The sequence below is a fragment of the Tamandua tetradactyla genome, chromosome 8 (assembly GCF_023851605.1).
Source record: "Tamandua tetradactyla isolate mTamTet1 chromosome 8, mTamTet1.pri, whole genome shotgun sequence".
Classification (NCBI taxonomy): Eukaryota; Metazoa; Chordata; class Mammalia; order Pilosa; family Myrmecophagidae; genus Tamandua; species Tamandua tetradactyla.
The window spans coordinates 112974183-112988571 of NC_135334.1; positions in this window are offsets into that span (position 1 = coordinate 112974183).

The following is a 14389-nucleotide window of genomic DNA, read 5'->3' on the forward strand; positions in this document are numbered from 1 at the left end:
ATCATCTTCAAGACCTAGCGATAGGAGGTAGGTTCCTAAATGTTACACCCAAAGCACAAGTAACAAAAATAAAAAATAGATAAATGGGAACTCCTCAAAATCAAATGCTTCTGCACCTCAAAACACTTTGTCAAAAAGGTGAAGAGGCAGCAAACTCAGTGGAAGAAAATATTTGGAAATCACATATTGTACAAAGGTTTTATATCTTGTGTACACAAAGAAATCATACAACTCAACAACAAAAGAACAAACAACCCAAATATAAAATGGGCTAAAGATATGAATAGGCATTTTTCTGAAGAGCAAATACAGATGGCCCCAAAACACACAAAGAGATGCTCATTTTCATTAGCTGTAAGGGAAATGAAGATCAAGACTACAATGAGATACCACCTCACACCTATAAGGATGGCTGCTATTAAACAAACAGGAAGCTATAAATGTTGGAGAGGACATGGAGAAACTGGGACACTTATGCACTGCTGGTGGACTGTATAATGATTCAGCCACTATGGAATACTGTTTGGCATTTCCTTAGGAAACTAAATATTGAGTTGCCCTATGACCCAACAATAGCACTACATGGTATATATTCAGAAGAGCTGAAAGCAATGACACAAAGAGACATTTGCACACCTATGTTCATCGAAGCATTATTCACAATCACCCAAAGATGGAAACAAACCAAATGCCCATAACAGATGAGTGGATCAACAAAATGTGGTATATTCACATGATGGAATATTATGCAGCAGTAAGGCAAAATGATGCCCTGAAGCACATGACAAAATGGATGAGCCTTGAGGACATAATGCAGAGTGAAATAAGCCACACACAGAAGGATATATACTGTATGATTTCACTTTTATGACCAGCATAAAGGTATAATCAGAGGCTTATAATACAGAATATAGGGGTCTTAGAGATACACAGAAGCTAAAGACGGGTGAATGGTTAGCTAATGAGGCTGAAGTCCAATGTAAGGGAATAGATAGAAGTGAAGGTGGTTCTCTAGTGGGTCTATAAATAATATTACCATATTGAAGATGAACAAGATTGAAAGGGCTTGTATAGACCTATGTGTCCCATCTTGATTAACACTAGAAATACATATTAGTTCTTGCAAGAATTATTTCAAAGGTATGATTCATGTACAAAGAGTGTTTAAGTCCAAGGTACAGGGAGAAAACTGCTATTGCATGCTATGAGCTATGTTCAAAAAGAAACCATCAGCACTACCACAGCAAAAGCAGAGGTAAATAATGGGGTGAGGAACAAGAGTTAAGAGGAGGTTTAGATTTCCTATTTGGCAAGGGTGTGTTTATCGGTTTTCTTCCTCTTGGGAACAATGAAATTATCTAAAATTGAGAATGTTGACGGACTGTGGACTTTGGGCACAATACATGATACCTGATGAATGCAGGTGGCTGAAGGATGCACTGACGGAGAAGTGGATTGGCGAACGATGGTGTATACTTACAAACGAAAGTTTTGCTGCTACAAAAAGGAATGAAGTCATGAGGCATGCAATGATGTGAAAGAACATGTGCGACAAAATAAGCCAGAAACAAAAGAACAACAATGGTATGGTCATCTTTAGAAAATGCTTATAAGAGAACAGGGGCCTAGATATTTAGAGATAAGAAAAAAATATATGTATTTAGAGATAAAAAATCTTCTAATCTTCAATCTCTAAAGAACGAAGTTGATCAGGTTGAGTTTAAAGCAATTCAGAACACAGGGGTAAGGAAGACAGTGTCTATACTTTACAACCACACATACTCTTTGAGACCAATGGAAGAAAGTTTAATTTGGTTTGGAACTGAAATTTCCTGTAGCACATAATCTAACTCAACCTTTCTGTATAGCTTATTTGAACAACTGAAACATAGGGAGGGAGCCCAGAATAAGAAAGAGGTCCTTTAATCCTGTATAGATTAATACAATGCCTGGATACATTTTAGAGTATATTAGCAGGTAATAAAAAAATACTGGCAAAGTCTCTTGAGGGATGGGAAAAAAATATGGAACTATTAAACCTTACCATCAGGGAATTCCCTGTTACTGCGTCAGACTTTAGGGACACCCAAATCAATAGCCACGTCCTTGTCCTGAGGCTTATGCTTATGACGCTTATGAAGCTTAGACTACTTACAGGAATGCCTGGGAGTTCCTTCTGGAGGGATCTCTTTTGTTGTTCAGATGTGTCCCCAGTCTGTCTAAGTCAACTCTGCAAGTGAAATTATTACCCTTCCCCGTACACAGGACATGACATCCAAGGGTGAAAGTCTTCCTGGCAACGTGAGAGATGACCCCCAGGGAGTCCTGGCACCATGGGATCAACAATTCCATCCTGACCAAAAGGGGGAAAAGAAGTGTAACTAATAAAGTATCAGTGGCTGAGAGAGTTCAAATACAGTCGAGAAGCTCCTCTGGAGGTTGCTCTTACATAAGCTTCAGTTAGACCTTGCTACCTACCATAACCTGCCAACCCCCAACCAGGACCATTCCAGCCGGTCCTAAAGAACACCTCGGGAACTATATAAGATTCCACAAGGGTTCCATGCACTAGAGTAACATTCCAGAAACCTACAATCTCCAGATGGGTCCCTGGATCAGATAAGTCCTGAAGCCCAGAGGACCCAGTCTCGATAGAACATCAGCTAGCTCCATCTCCCTAAGCATAGTACTGACAGCCTCTTCCAACATGAAAAAGTTAGAAAGGTCATGGCCCCAAACACCCCTAAAGAGAGGGCTGGAAAGATCAAAGGTGATGGTGGAGTTATGCAGGCAGATAGGATTTAACAAATGAATATGAATGTTGAATCATTAAATTGATATCTCTTTTAGTCTCCAGTATTTTAGAGCAGCTAGAAGTAAAAACCTAAAGTTTTGAAATTGTAACCCATGTCAAACTCTGAAATATGTTCTACAACTAATTGTGGTACACCTGTGCTTTGAAATTTATTGCTTTTTTCTATATATGTTATTTTTCACAAAAAAAGAAAGAAAAAAGTCAATTGTGATGCTAAAAAAATATTTATTCCTTCTAGCCTCCTATATTCTGGAGCAGCTAGAAGGAAAATTCTGAGAGCATTACATGGTAGCCCATGACAAACTCTGGGATCTGTCCTGTAACTACTTGTTGAAGAGTGCTTTGAAAACTATTGCTTTTTTTTATTTCTTTGCTTTGTATATATGTCATACCATACAGTAAAAAAGTTTTAAAAAAGTATGAATGGGTATTGATTTTATCAAGTATTTTTGCTTGGATTGATATAATCACATGATTTTTCTTCTTTAACCTGTTAATATGGTGAATTACATTGAATTTTGAATATTGGACCAGACTTACATCACTAGAATAAACATATTTGGTCATGGTCTAAAATTCCTTTATACATATATATATGTTATATACTGAATTATATTTTATATATATAAAATATATATATATATTGAATTTATATATATATATACTGAATTTATATATATATACTGAATTATATTTGCTATTATTGTGTGAAAAATTTTCAACTACATTTACATAATACATCACACAATGGTGTTGGTTTGTAGTTTTCTTTTTCCATACTTTCTTTGTGTGTTTTTGGTATCAGATTGATATTGGTTTATAAAAAAAAATAGGGAAATGTTTTCTCCTCTCGTATTTTTTGAAAAATACTGTGTAGAATTTGTGTTGATTCTTCTTTAAACACTTGGCAGAATTCTCCAGTGAAAATATCTGGGCCTGGAGATTTCTTTGGGGGGAGTTTTCTACATTACAAATTCAATTTCTGTAGTAATAATAGGGCAAATTAAATGATCTATTTCACATTGGGTGAATTGTGGTGGTTAATGATTTTTGAGAACTTGGTCTATTGTATCTACATTGTAAAATTTATTCGCATAGTGTTGTTCCAAGTATTCTCTTGTTTTCCCTTTAAGATCTGTAGGACTTGTAGTGATATTCTGTGTTGTTCCTGAGATTGATAATTTGTCTTTTCTTTCAGTCTTCCAAGAGGTTTGTCAGTTTTATTGATCTTTTAGAAGAATCTCTTTGTTTCATTGATTTTCTCTTTTCAGTTTCATTATTTTCTGCATGTATCTTTATCCTTTCTTTCCTTTGCTTGCTTCAGTTTACTTTTCTGTTTTTTAGGTCTTGAAGTGGGAATTTAGATCACTGATTTGAGACTTTTTCTATTTTCTAATGTATGCTTTTAGTGGTGTAAATTTTCCTTCCGGAGCTGCTTTAGCTGTGTCCTACCAATTTTGATATGTTGTATTTTCATTCAATTTAAGTAATAACAGGTAATTTTTTGTTATCTCTTGAGTCATCCTCTTTGACCAATGACTTATTTAGAAGTGTATGGTTTAGTTTCTGAGTGTTTGGGGAACTTTTCTGTGACTTTCTGTTATTGATTTCTACTTTAATTTCATTCTACTTTAATTTCATTGGGGTCAGAGAACCAAACATTGTATGGTTTCATTCTTTCAAATATGTTGAGGCTTATTTTGTGGCCCAGGATATAGTTTATCTAGGCATAAATTTGATGAGCACTTGAGCAGAATATATTCTGCAGATGTTGGGTAGCGTACTCTAGAAATGTCGATTGGACCCTATTGGTTGATGGTAATTTGAGTTCTTCTATAATATTGCCATTTTCTGTCTTTGGTGGCGGAAGTGCTGGGAAAGGAGTGTTGAAGTCTCCAAATATTGTGAATTTGTCTAGTCATCCTGTTAGTTCTGTCAGTTTTCGTTTCACAGATTTGCAGCTCCTTTGGTGTATGCACTTTGAGGATTGTTATATCTTTTTGGTAGATTGAACCTTTTATCATTACACAGTGTTCCTCTTTGTGTTTGACAATTTCCTTTGGTATGAGTCTTCTTTATCTGGTATTAATATAGCCACTTCTGGTTTCTTTTGATTAATGTTTGTATGAAAAATCTTTCTCCATTATTTTACTTTCAACCTGCTCTTATCATTATATTTGAAGTGAATTTCTTGGACACAGGATATAATAGGGTCATGTTTTAAAATTTACTCTAGCAATCTCTGTCTTGTAATTGGTGCATTCAGACCATTTATATTTAATGTAATTATTTATATGTTTTGAATTATTTTTTTTCTGTTTGTTCTCTTTGTTTTTCATTTCTCTGTGTTCTTTTTCCACCTTCTTGCAAGTACTTGAACATTTTTTAGAATTCTATTTTGATTTATCTATAGTGTGGTTGAGTGCATTTCCTTCCTATCACATTTTTAATGGCTATTCTAGTTATTCAATTACATATACCTAACTATTCATGTTCTACTGGTGTCATCATTTTTCCAGTTTGAGTGAAATGTAGAAAGCTTATAACCCTTTATATTTCTTTATGCTCTTTCATTTATGACATACTTGTCAAAAATAAATACATATTGAGAACCACATTATACAGTGTTTTGTTGTTTTTTGCTTTTTGTTTTTTTTTACTTTCACTGTCAAACATAATTTAAAAATCTTAGGAGAAGAAAAATCTATTGTGTTTTGCTTTCTGTGTTTTCTTTTCTGGATGGTCTACAATAATTACTTTGATCATTTTCTTTTTGTTTAGAGAAATTCCTTTAGCCACTTTTTTTTTTTTAGTCATTATTTTAGGGTAGATTTCTATCCTAAATTCTCTTAGGCTTCCATCATTTGAGAATACCTTGGTTTCTTATCCATCATGCAGGATATTTCTACTGGATAGAGAGGACTGTGGGTTGATATTTCTTTTCATTCAGCACTTGAAAAATGGGCCACTTCCTTCTGGCCTCCATGGTTACTGTCATTTAAATAGTTTTTCAGCTATAGATAAGGTGTTGTTTCTCACTTGTGGCTTTCAGGAGCTTGAAATGTGTCTTGGTGTGGGTTACTGTGGTTTTATCCTGTTTGGGGTTTCCTCAGCTTCTTGAATCTAACTGTTGCCAAATTTGGGAAGATTTTAGCCTTTTTTTTTTGAGTACCTTTTTGGCCCTACCCTCATTCTCTTCTCCTCTCTGGACTTCGATGATGCTATTGCTAGATCTTTCGTTGTAGTCCTATTGGCCCATGGGGCTCTGTCATTTTTTTCCACTCTATTTTCTCTCCATTATTCTGTCTTCCAGTTCGCTGATTATTTCCAGTATCCCCTCCATTCTGTTGGTGAGCTCATCCATTGAGTTTTTATTTCAGTTTTGTATCTTTCTGTTCTAAAATCTCTTTAAATACTTCTTTATATTTCCAATTTTTTTTTTTTTTTGGCTGAGACATTTCTTTTCAGAGACCAATTTTTTCCCCCCATTTGTCCATAATTGCTTGCTGACACATTTTTATGATGGCTGCTTTAAAATCTTTGTCAGCTAATTCTAATCTCTCTGTCATCTTGGTTTTGATGTCTATTGATTTTCACTTTTCCATTCAGTATGAGATCTTCCTGCTTTTTTGGTTTGACAAGTTATTTTCAATTGCAACTTGGACATTCAGGGAATTATTTCATGAGTCTCTGGATCTTATTTAAACCTTCCATTTTAGCTGTCTTTCTGTGACACCACTCTAGTAGCAGAAGTGTGCATGCTGGTAGAAATGGAGTCACTCACACTCCATGACACTCAGGGGCGTGGCTCCTCATTACCTCTGGGCATGTGTGGGAGTTTGGGGTCCCCTCTACAACCTCACTGATAATTCACTGACTTGGAGGACCATTAGCGCCTCCACTAACACTGGGTATGGGAATGGACTTGTTAACACTGGATGTGGTGAAAGTCCTGGCCTCCACTGGGCGTCCTATGAGAGTGCCTCAGTGACGGGGGGGGACTTTGTTAACAACTAGGGGTGGAAGTTCAGGCTGCCCTTTGGTCTCCTCTGTCACTTTAGGGTGCAGAGGAGCTTGAAGAAATGAACGTTCCAGCTCCCTACTCGGTAGGGATCTGACACCACCCTTGCAGAAGGGTTGGGGTGCCTTATTACAGCCTGGTGTTGGCAAAAGTGAAGTCTGGGATCCCCATTTGCCTTTGCTGGCATGGTTTGAGGTGGGGTCATGGATTTTTCAGTGTGCTTTGGAGGAGAAAGTTTATTGTTGTTTTTTTTCTTTTCTTTTTTTTTTTGAGCTCATTGTTTCTACGTTGCTGGCTTACTCAGTTCCAAGTCTTAGATAAATGAAGCAAAAAGGAAACCCAGGGTGCCACTGTGTCTTTCTTCAGGTTTTGGGGTCTCTAGCCAGTCTGCATTTTTCTCTCTATCTTTCAGCCTTATTTTATTTATTGATTTTCTTACATGCAATGTCCTGGGGATTTAGTGTACAGATAAGAAAGAAGAGAAAAATATATCTACTCCATTTCCCCAGAAGCAGTAGTTTGCATAATTTTTTAAAAGAGCTGTTGTTAATTTGACAGGCATAAAAGAGAATTCCATTTTAATTTGCATTTATTTTTTTTCCTAAATGAAATCAAAGAGTTTTTGTATTTAACGGTCACTTTTATTTCCTTCTTATTAAGATTTTTTGGCACTTTATCTGTTGTAGTCCTAGCCTTTGTCTCATTGATTTGTTTGAGCTTTTATTTTTTTCCTTAATTGACTGATGACATAGTAATTTTGAGTAAGTATTGTATGTACATTTTCTAGGGCTATTCTAAATTTATTCACATCTACAATTATGCAAATATGTTTTAAATCCAGATGGTGTTGATTCCCCCACATTATTCTCCCCAGATTTCCCTGGTGATTCTTGTACATAATATTTCAAATTGATTTAGAGTCAAAGAGGTTTAAAATTCATTCCCCTCACCCTCTCCAGCTCCCTTTCAAAAACTCCTGATGACATGTTCGGAGAGATTACATCAAATTTCTAGATTAATTTAGAAAAAAAATGACATTCTCTAAGTCACTGAGTTTTCTTCTCCTAAAAGCAGGTAACATTTCCATTCTTTCAAGTCCTCCTTACTGCCCTCATTAACATTTGAAAATATTTTCTGCAGAGATCTTATACACATCTTACAAATTGCTGTGCTAAGTACCTTTTTTTCCCCCTGCTTTTGTTGTTTTCTTTCATTTCTTTTTAGATATGTTGGCTATTTTGGGGGTGTTTTAAAATATTGAATTGTCTTATTGTTTGTAAAGTTGTTTTTTTTTTTCTGTTAATTCTTCTGTGTTTTTCAAGCATGCCATCATTCATTATCTGCAAATGCTGATAGATTTTCTTCACCCTTTCCAATTTATACTTATTTCTTTTTCTTATCTAATGAAGCTAGGTGCTTCAAAATAACCTGAAATATTTTATTGTGAAGCAAATGGGAACCTTGACTTTTTACTTCCAACTTTAATGAAATGCTTATAATTTTTCTTCCACTTAGCATTTTGATGACTTTTAGATTGATGAATGTTTATCCATGACTTTTTTGTGTGTGAACTATAACATATATATATATAAGTGATAAATTTCACTGTACATTTTAACAAGTGGTTATAGAACGAATTTCAAATTATGGCATGGATTAATGTTCTACAGTTTCAGTTATTTCCTTCTAGTTTATCCATGAAATAACACATATTTCCATTTATTCAATTCTACGATTGTCTCTTCGGAAAGTAATGTTATTTCATTTCTTTGAGCACTTATACACATCTCTTATTAAGATTATTTCTAGATATTTTTGTTGCATTTGTTAATGAGATATTCCCTTGCATTGTATCTCCTTTTAAATTTCCTTTTACTAATCTTTTCTCTGATTAAAAAAAAAAAGTAGAAATATCAGAAAATACTTAAGAGTACAGGAAAAAACTGAAAGTGATTTTCAACTTTCTGAGCTGGAGATATTATGGGTTAACATTTCATATCTGTCATTCCAGTCTTTCTTTAATACAGAAATTTATGCATATACTTTATAAGAATGGAATCAGATTGTTTTATAACCTGCTCTTTCCACTTACAAATACGTTTCTCTCTCATTCAACAATATAATTTTAATGACTTCTTCGATGACAAATTGCTTTCCAGAAATTTGTTTGTAATATACCTTTTCTTGCATATACAAGAAAGCTCTTACATTCAGAAGTATTTATTTCATATGCAGCCACTTTACCAAACTGTTATTAATTCTTGTACTTTTTCAATTTATTCATTGGATTTTCTAAACAGGCAACCATACTGAAGAGGAATAATCATGTGTTTATCTCTTCCTTCCCAGTAATTGTTTCTCAGTTCTGTTTCATAACTGCTTTTCTTAGCTAACACTTTCAGGTAATGCTAAATAATGGTGACTCTTTTTTATATTTTGTTCCCGCCATACTGCCTCCCACCTTTTTAACTGAGGGTACTTCTACTCTTTCATGGTTAAATATTATGCTGCTGGTGGTTTGATTTGAGATAATAATCCTTATTCTTGACTTGAGATAAATATCCTTTGCTTTGAGGTGTTCACATGCATGCTATTAAGCATATTTAATTACTTATTAATTGCTAATAGTTGGCCTAATGTCAACCATCCAAGGGAAAATTCCTGTTGGACAAGGGGAATAATTCTTTTAATGCAGTGCTCAATTTGAGTTACTCATATTTTATTTAGTTGCTCTTATTACATTTTGTGAGGTTTTGGTTGAAGGTTTATGCTTGATTCATGAATGTATTTTTGGTTTTAAAAATAATCTGTATGGAGCAATTTTCTTTGTATTTATGAAACTTTAAAATTTTAATGGTCTATTTGGAAGAGACCTCTGTTTGTTATCTTTATCAGAATAGGGTGGTGAGTCCTTCTGAAGTTAAGCTTTATTTTAGCTTTGGAAATCTGACTTCATTTATAGCTTGAATAGTGCTTTTACTCCATTTGGTATGCTTTTCCATTGGGGGAACACTTTTGGGGAAAGTGGGTCCCTTTCATTAGCCTATAGTACTCCGATCTTTTTTTCTCATGATTTTCATCTCCGTTCATTTTTTGTGCTTTCCAAGAGTGTTTTTCCAACATGTCTTCTGTCCGCATTGCAAACGTGTCTTTTATGGCATTGATTGGGGTTACGTCTCCCCTTTTTGCTATGATTTTATATCACTGTGCTTTCTCTTTTTGTCTTGGCTTATGTTTTCATCAATGACCCCTCTTGTTCCATAGAGGCAATTCATTATAGGAACACAAGTAAATATTTGCCCTATTTTTCTTCTGTTTCAGAAAAAGCCTTTTCCACTGAAATATTGGGACATCAAAAATGCTTCTTCTTGTGCTGCAGAATTTTTTCACAGATATATAGATTTGTTCTGTAATTCATCTTTGAAAGAGGAGAATTCTCTATAGAGCTGCTGTTAAAGAACAGCTATGATGGGTCTGTTTCACCCAGTACTTTAGCAGCCTGCCTTTCAGGGGTAGCTGAAGTTCCTGTTGGGTCTTAAGGCTCAACCACCCATGTATAGGAAAAATAATGCTAGTTTTCCTTCCAAACATAAGACTCTTCACTATGAAACTAGAGACTTACATTGAAAATTTTCTTACTTGATCCGAAGAGTTCTTATTTGACAGAATAAGAAAGTAAAAAGAGGTAGCTCTGTGGCTCATTTTGTATCTTGCCAGGCTCCTTTTAGTTTCATGGTATGTTTTTCCAGGTGATGAAACAAGTACAGGTTTACTGAACTCAAAATAAAGCTGACATGCTTCTAAAGCTGCAGTTGCAAACAGGCACAATGAAGTTTTAGGGAGAGGCTTTCCGAGGGGCTCTTTAACCTTTCCCCTCTAGCTGACTTCCTGGTGAGGGCCTGGCCGCTTGCCTGGAATGGATTTTTAGTCTGGCCTTTGCAGTCAGCTTCTTAGACACTTGAGACAGCTGCTTGATTATGTGATTGTATATCCCACCCCATGCTCCAAAGGCTTCCGCCTCGCGTGAATTGCTCACCGCAGCAGCCTTCTTTCCCATCTCCAGGTTAGAAGGTGTCTGAGGCCTGTTCTGTGGCTCACCTAGTGCTCCTCACTTAACAATGGGCTCTCTCTTTTCTCCCTTCCTAGTCCCTATTCTCCTTCCAGCCTGCTTTCTTTGAAAAAAAATTGAAACATAAATTGGGATCCTATCTAGCCATCATTTTACTAGTCTATAGAGATTCCTGGCGATCCTGACTTATTTTCAATGTTTATAAATAATGTCTGATGCTGCTGCAGCTTTCTTTCCTTTTGGATGTTTTTATCGGCATCCTAATGGGACACTGGGAAAGAGGAGTCCATTCGGCCTTCCTGTAATTTCTGAAATTTTACATCTCTTATGGCTTCTATTGTGCACCTTAGAAGTTATGCCCTATCTTGTTCCATTCACTCATGGCAACAGTTTTAATTTTATCGGTTTACTTAACCTTGCAAGCAGGGGGTTATTCTGTTCTGTAATCCCTGTCTAGCATAACGTGCATGCTTACAAACGCTTAAGGGTTGGCTGATTGGTTTCCAGCCTCAGCTTGCACCCAGGGGTACAATGGTCTTCATTTCCCGCTTCCCAGATTTAGATGGTGAATTCAGATTCCCTGAGGAGTGAAGGCTGACTGGCTTGGAGCCCTCTCCAAATAAACGTGAGTGTTTTGGGGTCCCCGGTTCCGGTTTCCACATGAAGTGCTGTACTGGTTTGTTGTTTTCCTTGGGGACCTAGAGGCAGATGAGACAAACAGCAGGTGAGGAGGAAGAGCTGGCCTGAGCGGCTGCAGAGCTGTAAACAATAGGAGCTATATTAAGAAAGGCATTGCATCTGCAGTATTTGTTTCAGTCCTGCCACCCACTGGGCATAGTCCTGAATTGACTTTTCCTTGTCAGCTGATCAGTGACAGGTGTGAAATGATTTATAAAGTACACAAGTCCAGCATCTTGGAATTAGAAGGGATTTTTTTTTTTTTTTTGCATAGGCAGGCAGGCTCTGGGAATGGAACCTGGGTTTCCTGCACGGCAGGTGAGAACTCTGCCACTGAGCCACCGTTACATTGCCCTAGAAGGGATTCTTAGACCTCATATACATTGGTGTTTTACAAAGCATTGTTGTGGGACTTGAAATGCCTTTTAGATGGCACACAAGATGAGTTTAGGAGTACACATCAACATGGAATACACATTAACATTGAATTGCTTTTCTAATTTTCTTGATTTGAGGAAGGAGAAAGCATCTGTTTGGTGCTGGTAGACCTTTCAACACTTCTTTTTACACTCACTCACCCTCCCTTCTAATAGAGGCTATGTTGTATTTCTGCTACTCACATTTGATATGATATAAAAGTCCTTCTTTTCTTTAATGCAATTTTATTGAGATATATTCACATACCATATAATCATCCAAAGTGTACAATCAGTGGTTCACAGTGTCATATAGTTGTGCGTTCATCACCACAATCAAGTTTTGAACATTTTCATTACCGCGCCCCCAAATAACAATAAGAATAAAAATGAAAAGAATGGTCAAAATATCTCATACTTCTTATCCCCCCTATTATTTATTTAGTCTTTGTTCTTATTTTCTTACTCATTGATCTATACATTGGATAAGGAGAATGTCAGTCACAAGATTTTCACAATCACACTGTAAAAACTATATAGTCATACAATCATCTTCAAGAATCAAGGCTATGAAACACAGATCAGTGGTTTCAGGTATTTCCTTCTAGGTGTTCTCATACACTAAAAACTAAAAAGGGATGCCTAACAATAACCTCTAGAATGACCTCTCGACTCTATTTGAAATCTCTCAGACACTGAAACTATTTCGTTTCATTTCTCTTCCTCCTTTTGGTCAAGAAGGCTTTCTCAATCTCACGATGCCCGGTCCAGGCTCATCCCCTGGAGTCATATCCCATGTTGCCAGGGAGATTTACCTTCCTGGAAGTCATGTCCCACGGAGGGGTGAATAAAGTAATTTAAGTAAACGAGGTAACGCCCTTGAAGGATAAACATTCTATGAATAACAAACAGGTGACATTTGGATAAGGCAAAGATTGTGAAGGTGTTTCCCAGAGATGCTGGCCTCGTTCAGTGTCCACCCCCTTGTTTCTACAACTGAAGAAACTGAGGTCTCCCTTGGAATGTCTTACTGAGAGGCTGAGGTGGGGCAGATGAAATAGTTGACTAGTAATATCTCTTATAACTGAGATGCCCAAGAGGAATGTGGAAATAAATGAGGAACACCCAAATAGAAACAAATCTTATTCATTTAGAGTTTAATGTAGCAAGGGAGTCAGCCACCATCACTTGACCATCAAAGGAGAGGGAAAAAGGGGAGACTTCAGGTGTGTCCTGACTGGGGACTGTTGGCGCGGGGATGCTGGAGGTGGGCCGACTAGAAGCAGGTGTTCTGTGTGATTGGTTAGGGGAACGTATTTGGTTTTCTTGGCTGGTCCTGTGTTGTCAACTGTTAGGGAAGCTCTGTCATCCATCAAGTCCTGGCTGTGTGGGGTAGACTGTTACAGGGCTTGTGGTTTGAGCTCCCTGAGATGTTCGCTGTAGACCGTGGCCAGCTTCCTGGACTGATTGCTGCGTGTAGAGGACTGGACTCTTCTAGGCTGGTCACTGCTGATACTAGGTCGGAGTTTCCTGGTCGTTGTCCTTTTGTGTGTTCAGTCTCTCAGGGAGGGGGGGCTGCCCCAGAAGTTACCAGAAAGCAGCACCGTATGGGCCGTGACAATAACAGACCTGACACAGAGACGGGCTCCTACCGGCCACCCTCCCACTGGTCCCTGGAAGGCAGAGAAAAGGACAACAGGAGAGACAATGTTGGTTTCTGGGTGTGTGGCCTTCATGGAATTGAAAAAGATGGGAAACTGGGGACTTTCAGACTCATCAAAAGAGCATATGAGCTGGCAGTGCTGTGTGACACATCTATTGTTCATGGAGGTTGTACTCGGGTCCTTCTATCTTATTTTTTCCTTTTAACCAATCAATCAATTAATTACACATGCTGTATACCTTCAACGTAGAAAAAAGAAAATTAATTCACATAGCAGGAACCATGTTTTCAGTTCCAGATCTCAGCTGAGTACATCAATGCAGTTTGTTATCTTCTCAAGCCAGCTGACTCTCAATCAGGACCCCCCATTCAACCTGAGGGCAATCAAATTAATCAATACCAAGTTTTTCTGTCATTTCAGACTAAACTAGTGCCTCCTGGTGTTTCCCTCATTCCCTCCCTCCTTCCTCTTGGGTGGCTCCTGCAGTCCTGACATTGTAGCTTGGGGTGAGGATGGGGACCAGGCTGACTCCACCCCGGCCTGTGGTGCGGAGTCAATCACGCCTCAGGATCTGTGGACCTACGCTTAGCCTTTTCCATCTCTGGTCATCTCACTGTTCCTCTGTCTCCTCCTCCTTTTAACTGCGAGGCCCTTCCTCAACCTTGCCTGCATTCTTTTCACCATTCCAACATCCGAGGACCGGTGGGGGTCTGCCTCAGCCTCCTG